The sequence below is a fragment of the Lathyrus oleraceus genome, chromosome 7 (assembly GCF_024323335.1).
Source record: "Lathyrus oleraceus cultivar Zhongwan6 chromosome 7, CAAS_Psat_ZW6_1.0, whole genome shotgun sequence".
Taxonomy (NCBI): domain Eukaryota; kingdom Viridiplantae; phylum Streptophyta; class Magnoliopsida; order Fabales; family Fabaceae; genus Lathyrus; species Lathyrus oleraceus.
The window spans coordinates 295,941,294-295,948,808 of record NC_066585.1 but is presented as its reverse complement, the minus strand read 5'-3'; the positions used below and the strand labels follow the sequence as shown (position 1 = coordinate 295,948,808).

Here is a 7,515-nt window from a genome sequence, read left to right as displayed (position 1 = left end):
TTGAAAAGAAATGGTTCGTCCCAATAGAAGTTTCTCACATCACTATAGAACTTCTTCTTCCGGTGGTAGTTTAGATCAGGGGGTATGATGTCAGCGGCTAGATAATTAACAAAGTCTGCATACCAAGGTACATCACTTATGGCTAAGGATTTTTGAAAATACTCATGAGGGTCTGGGTTATCTTCTTCAATGGTTTCTAGTTGGGCTATCAGTCTATCATAGGCAAAATCGTCATTTATGGGAACTGGATCAGGTTTCAGGTATTCTAGCCTAGATAGGTGATCAGCTACCACATTATCAGTGCCTTTCTTATCACGGATATCCAAATCAAACTCTTGCAGTAATAGAATCCATCGAAGTAACCTAGGCTTGGCATCCTTTTTGCTTAGTAAGTAACGAATGGCAGCATGGTCGGTATAAACTATAATCTTGGCTCCTACTAGATAAGATCTAAATTTGTCTATTGCAAAAACTACAGCTATGAGCTCTTTTTCGGTTGTTGCGTAATTGAGCTGTGCAGCGTCTAGGGTTCTACTGGCATAATAAATCACATGTAACTTCTTATCTTTTCTCTGACCTAGAACGGCTCCAACAGCGTAATCACTGGCGTCACACATTATCTCAAACGGTTCTGACCAATCAGGGGGTTTCATTATAGGTGCTGAAGTCAGAGCTTCCTTCAGAAGATTAAATGCTTCAGTACATTTTTCATCGAAGATAAATTCAGCATCTTTCATTAAAAGACCAGTTAAGGGCTTTGTTATTTTGGAGAAATCTTTGATGAAACGTCGGTAAAATCCGGCATGTCCAAGAAAACTTCTTATCTCCCTGATAGTCTTCGGCGGTTTTAGATTCTCTATGACTTCTATTTTTGCTTTATCTACCTCTATACCTTTTTCGGAAACTATATGTCCTAAAACAATCCCTTCGGTGACCATGAAATGACATTTTTCCCAATTTAGCACAAGGTTTACCTCCACACATCTCTCCAGGATTTTCTCAAGGTTGACAAGACAATTTTTGAAATCTGATCCACAAACTGAGAAATCGTCCATAAATACTTCCATAATTCCATCTAAATAATCAGCAAAGATAGACATCATGCAGCGTTGGAAAGTTGCAGGAGCATTACAAAGTCCAAAAGGCATTCTTCTATAGGCAAAAGTTCCAACTGGGCATGTAAAGGTAGTTTTTTCTTGATCTTCGGGGTGAATAGGTATTTGGAAGAATCCTGAATATCCATCTAAATAACAAAAGTAAGAGTGTCTGGCTAGGCGCTCCAACATTTGATCTATGAATGGTAATGGGAAATGGTCCTTCCTAGTTGCTTTATTTAATTTTCTATAATCTATGCACATACGCCAACCTCCATCGGTTCTTTTTGCTACAGGTTCGCCCTTCTCGTTTTGTACGACTGTGATGCCTCCCTTTTTGGGTACTACATGCACGGGACTCACCCATTTACTGTCCGAGATCTGATATATTATACCTGCCTCTAGTAACTTAAGAACTTCAGTCTTAACTACCGCACTCATTATAGGATTTATTCTACGTTGGTGTTCTCTGGAAGGTTTTGAATCTTCTTCAAGCAAAATCCGATGCATGCATACGGATGGGCTTATTCCTTTTAGATCAGAGATCTTATATCCTAAGGCTGAGGGGTACCTACGTAAAACTTCTAATAATTGATCGGTTTCTTTTTGGTTTAAGGTAGCACTGACTATAACTGGACGATTCATATCTTCATCCAGAAATTCATATCTCAGGTTTTTAGGCAGTTCCTTAAGTTTTACGGTCGGTTTCATAGGGCAAGGCATAGGATCTGGGGTAAGAGATAAACATTCGTGAAGGTTATCATCAATGTAGGGTGTTTTATAATTGTCATCTTCCAAAATAAGGGTTGATGGCAATTTTATAGATTTATTTTCTTCTTCTTGTTCTAATTCCCTAATGCATTCTTCGATGATATCTAAGGCATAACAAGAATCTCCTATCACAGGTGCCATAAGAAATTTTGACAATATAAATTCTATCTTCTCTTCACCTACCTCAAAAGTTAGTTTTCCTTTTTTAACATCTATTACGGCTCCAGCAGTCGATAAGAACGGTCTACCTAGGAGGATTGGTATGTCGTCATCTTCTTTAATGTCCATGACAACAAAATCAGTAGGTATAAACAACTGACCCACCCTAACAGGGACGTCTTCAAGTATGCCTATAGGGTATTTAACGGATCTATCGGCTAATTGAAGCGACATCTTAGTAGGTTGTAATTCTCCTAAGTTTAATCTCTCACAAACTGCTAAAGGCATTAAGCTCACACTAGCTCCTAAGTCTAGAAAAGCTTTTTCGATGACATGATTCCCTAAAATACAAGGAATGGAAAAATTTCCGGGATCTTTATCTTTCTTTGCTAACCTATCTTCGGAAATAGAATTACATTCCACGGGTTTCGGATCTTCAAGTCTACGTTTATTCGTAAGTATGTCTTTGAGAAACTTAGCATAAGAAGGTATTTGGGTGATGGCTTCTGTAAAGGGGATTTCTACGTGAAGTTTTTCTATAACCTTAACGAATTTTTGATATTGATTATCGATTTGGGTTTTCTTTAATCTTTGAGGGTATGGTATTGGTGGTTTGTATGGCGGTGGTGGTACATAGGTTTTATTTTTAGGTTCTTCTCCTTTTTCTTGACTTTCCGGGGTTTCAGGCTTCTCTGGTTCCTTTTCCTCACTCCTCTTAGAAGTTTCAGGCTCACTTAATCTAGGGTTTAAAGGCTCCTTATAAGCGGTTCCACTTCGTAGAGTAATGGCATTAGCTTGCCCTTTCGGGTTTTGTTGAGGTTGTCCAGGGAACTGTCCTCCAGGGGTAGTCTGTGGGGCTTGGTTTAACGCTACCTGAGAGATCTGGGTTTCAAGCATCTTATTATGAGTAATGATTTGATCAACCTTGGTTCCTAACTGGGTAATTAGTTCGTTAACATGGACGCTTTGGTTCATGAACTCTTTGTTTTTCTGTTTTTGAGCAACGATGAAATCTTTTACAATTTCTTCAAAGCTCGGGTTTGGCGGTACAGGTTGCATAGGTTGATTTGTTCTAGGGGCTTGGTAACCTTGTTGTCTCGGAGGTGCGGTATTTTGAATAGGGTTATTATTTTTGTAGGAGAAGTTTGGGTGATTCCTCCATCCAGGGTTATATGTGTTAGAAAATGGGTTCCCTTGGGTATAGTTCACTTGCTCAGTGTTGGTTTCATTTAACAGATTGCATTCGGCGGATTGGTGTCCTTGCGTTCCACATATCTCACAATTCGGCGAAACTGCGGCTACAGTATTCGGAGTTGTACACATATGTTCGACTCTAAGGGCCAACGCGTCCATTTTAGCCTGCATCATGTCTATAGAGCTTAGCTCATGTATTCCTCCTTGGGCTTCCTTCTTTTCCACTGTCGCTCGTTCTACTCCCCATGATTGATGGTTTTGGGCCATATCCTCGATAAGGGCACTAGCTTCAGGGTAAGGTTTATTCATCAGTGCGCCACCAGCGGCAGCGTCGATGGTCATCTTAGTGTTATAATGAAGTCCATTATAGAAGGTTTGGATGATTAGCCAATTCTCTAAGCCATGGTGTGGGCATGCTCTTAATAGTTCTTTATATCTCTCCCAGGCTTCGAACAACGACTCTCCTTGGAGTTGGGTAAATCTAGTTATAAGGTTTCGAAGAAGAGCGGTCTTACTTGGGGGAAAATATCTAGCAAGAAAAACTTTCCTAAGGTCATCCCAAGTTGTTATTGAATTGGGTGGAAGGGAATCTAACCATGATAGAGCTTTATCTCTGAGGGAAAAGGGAAATAATCTTAAGCGTATCGCCTCAGGAGAAGCTCCATTGGTTTTAAAGGTGTCTGCTAACTGAAGAAAGTTTTTTAAATGTTGGTTTGGGTTATCAATAGCGAGACCTGAGAATTGTCTCTGTTGCACTAATTGCAGCAGGGATGGTTTAAGTTCAAAATTATTGGCTGGGATAACGGGGTTTACTATACTGGAACTAGGTTCCTCGTTTGATGGTTGGGCGAAGTCCTTAAGAGGTCTTCGGTTTTGTTCTTCGGCCATAGCTATCCTATTCCTATGGAAAAATAAACGTGCGCGAGCGTAACGTTCAGGTTCAGCTAGAGGGTCTACTAAACTTCCGGCACTGCGAGTCTTTCGCATTGACCGGTGGGTAACAACCTTAGTCTAAACGGTATAACTACAGGGTAATGAAATTTGACGAAATTGGTCCCCGGCAACGGCGCCAAAAACTTGATGCGTGTTTTTCGCAAGTGTACGAATCACGTCAAAGTAATATAAAAGATTATCGAATCCACAGAGACCAAGTGTCAATCTATCAAACCTGTTGTTATGGTGTGTATCTAAGGCAACTATTTTTAAGGGTTTTAATAAGGGTGCAATGGTAAATAAAATTATAATTTTAGATAATAAATAAAGACAGGCTCGAATGTAATTCACGCAATCAATGATAATCCAGTACTTGTTAGTGGAACTACTTATGGGCAATGTTTTCTCCTTTGAAAAGAACTAATTTAACAGGAACTGTCGCTTTCGCGTATTCAGAACCGAGTTGTACTCTCTAATCAACCCCTCCTATTGTCACGGATAAAAAGGTGCGTACTGCGTTAGAGTAGTAAACCTATTTTTAAGAAATATAGTATCTTAACTAAGTTGAAAAGTATTTTAACCTGGACTTCTTAGCAAAAAGAGGTTCTTACGAACCAGAGTTTAAACTTCCTAACGCGTCCGAAAATCGTTTTAAAATCTCTTTTCTTTTTAATCTAAAATCTCCTAATAAACTAGACAAAGCGCTTTTGGCTGTTTTTGAAATAGTTAAAAACAATTACTTGAATTGAAAGATAAAATAGCCCTTAGGTGTTTCCACGAACAATTACACTGATTACTGGTTTAATTACGATCCTTACATTCTAACCTTTATAGAATTAGTTAGACATGATAAAGTAAATATTATTTTTATAGTTTTTCATAAAAGTAATTTAAAGCGAGTGCGGATAATAAACAAAGTAAAGTGCGAGTGCAGGAAATAAACAACGTAAATGTGCGAGTGCAGGAAATAAACAACGTAAATGTGCGAGTGCAGGAAATAAACAACGTAAAGTGCGAGTGCAGGAAATAAACAACGTAAATGTGCGAGTGCAGGAAATAAATAAAAGTAAAATACGAACTTGAATTAAAATGGCGGCAGGATTAACTTCCTCCAGAGTGCTCCAAAAACTCGAACCACAGACAGATTACAGACTCGATCACTCGATTGCAGAGGCACCCCGATGTGGAATGGCAACTGCTTTATAACTGATATATGCCTAGAGAATTCTAATTCTGGATGAAGAAAAACGAAAATCTAAGGTCCTATTTATAGTAAAAACTGAAAGCATGAAATGACAGGGACGCCCCTCCACTAAAAAGTGGAGGTTACTGATTTTGGCCTTGTGGCGCCCGCCACAGGCCTATGGCGCCCGCCACAGGCCTATGGCGCCCGCCATGGTCCCTACAGGGGATGATGGAGTGGGGATCATGGGTCTTGACGGTTGAGGAGTGGTCTTGAGACGTGGCCACGTCATGGCTAACCCCATGGCGCCCGCCACGGTGGGTGCCGTAAGTGCAAAACGCTGAATTTCTAGGTTTTCGCCCGTTTTCACTCCTTTTTCGCTCCTTTTCCCGATTCAAGCTCCGATTATTATAAAAACCTGAAAACATAAGAAAACAAAGAAATAACAAAGCAAAACAACAATAAAAGCTAAGAATGCATGCGAAATCGGAGTCAGAAATACGGTGAATTTTAGTGTGATCAAAACCGTGTTACCGGTTGAGGTTCAAATTCCCTCTTTGAGAGTCCCGATAGACGTGAAATTGCAAGAGGCTGAATGGGTAAGGACTCGGTATGAAGGGTTGAGCCTGATTGAGGAAAAGAGGCTGGCAACCGTTTGTCGTGGGCAGTTGTACCCAGCGAATGAAGCGTGCTTTTGGCCGAAAGGTACGGTCCCGTGTGCATCACGTAGGAGATGTGGTGTTGAAAAGGATCCTTCCTCCTCAAAGATCGTAGGGGCAAGCGGACACACAGTTATGAATGCCCATTCGTGGTCAAGAAGGTTTCCTCTAGCAGAGCCTTGTTGTTGACGACCATGGATGGCGAGGATTTTCCATCCCCTGTGAATGCGGACGCAGTTAAAAAATACTTCGTATAAAGAGACCCGCTGACGAAAAGAATAAAATAGTCTAGGCAAAAATGGGCATCCCGGCGAACCAGAAAAAATGAAAAGGTTCGGGCAAAAGTTAGGGATAAAAAGAAAAATTGTACACCCGGTAAGTCGAAAACCTGAAAAGGCGGCTTGGGCAAAAAAGGGTATCCCGGTGGACTGAAAACCCGAAAGGGCGGTCCAGGCAAAAGAGGGATTGAAACGAACAACTGCGTCTAGCATGATCGTTTACTTTGGTTAAGACACCATGGATAATCCCCGGCGGGGATCAATCGGAAGCGTCTTGTTCAGAAGGCAGAAAGCACGGAGAGTCTTGAGGACATATGGGGTGTAACCGAGTTGGAACTCGATGAGATCACGGTTTCACATTGCCATTAGGATAGATTTTCCTTTTGTGCGTAATTACCTCTTTTCAGGAATTGCTTCCTGCGTATCGCTCGGTTTAAGCCACACTTTTTCAATCAATAAAATGCATATTCAGTCAAATAATTTTGTTTTTGTTTTCATTACCGCTTTGATTGCAAAAACATCCAGTTATTTTTGATAAAGAATCTTTGCATTTTAAGACATACAGGTCCCTTCCAATGCATGTTTATAAGATTGAAAACTTGAAATCTTATTCGGAAGGTTGAGTGACCTAGGTGTTGAAGCTTTGACACACCTGAGGCACGTTTTTATCTAACGATCTCTTTTGCAGGTGCTGTTAGATATTTTCACTCACTTGCAGGTTGTGATGTGAAGCCTTTTTGACAAAAAGATCCCCGTGGAGTCCAATCAGGGACGAAGAATTGAAGAATGGTGAAAAGACGGCGAGAGACGTACGACGATCCTGGAGGATTAATCAAGAAGACTCTTCAAAGTCTGAGGACTGGAAAGTTTGTGTGAATCCAGGGAGTTCGATCTCCGTGGAGTACGGAGAAGTCGAGAATACAAGGTGATGAATCAGAAAAGTCCAGACGAGTCTGAGAGCTCTCAAAAGTGGAAAGCTGACACTGTGGTTAGATAGTGAATACCAGGGTTCGACAAGTCGACGGGTGTTCTGTGCCAGACTTTCCTTATTTCCCCAAGCGGAGTCGGGATTGTTATCTCCCCAGCAGATTCAAGGTCTGTGTCTTCCCTAGCAGGGTCGGGATGGTTATCTCCCCAGCGGGTTCAAGATCGGTGTTTCCTCAGCAGCCAGGCCTGAAGGTTGCTATTTCCCCAAGCAGTGTCGGGATTGTTATTCCCCCAGCAAGTCGAAGATTGTTGTTTTC

At 41.1% G+C, this 7,515-nt stretch overlaps 1 non-coding gene across 1 annotated transcript; it reads left to right on the top strand.

The window, feature by feature from the left end:
- The first annotated feature begins 3,615 nt into the window (after positions 1-3,615).
- LOC127109519 (small nucleolar RNA R71) lies at positions 3,616-3,722 on the top strand. Its single transcript, XR_007796796.1, has one exon. It is a non-coding gene; the product is annotated as a small nucleolar RNA R71 (small nucleolar RNA).
- The last annotated feature ends 3,793 nt before the right edge of the window (positions 3,723-7,515 follow it).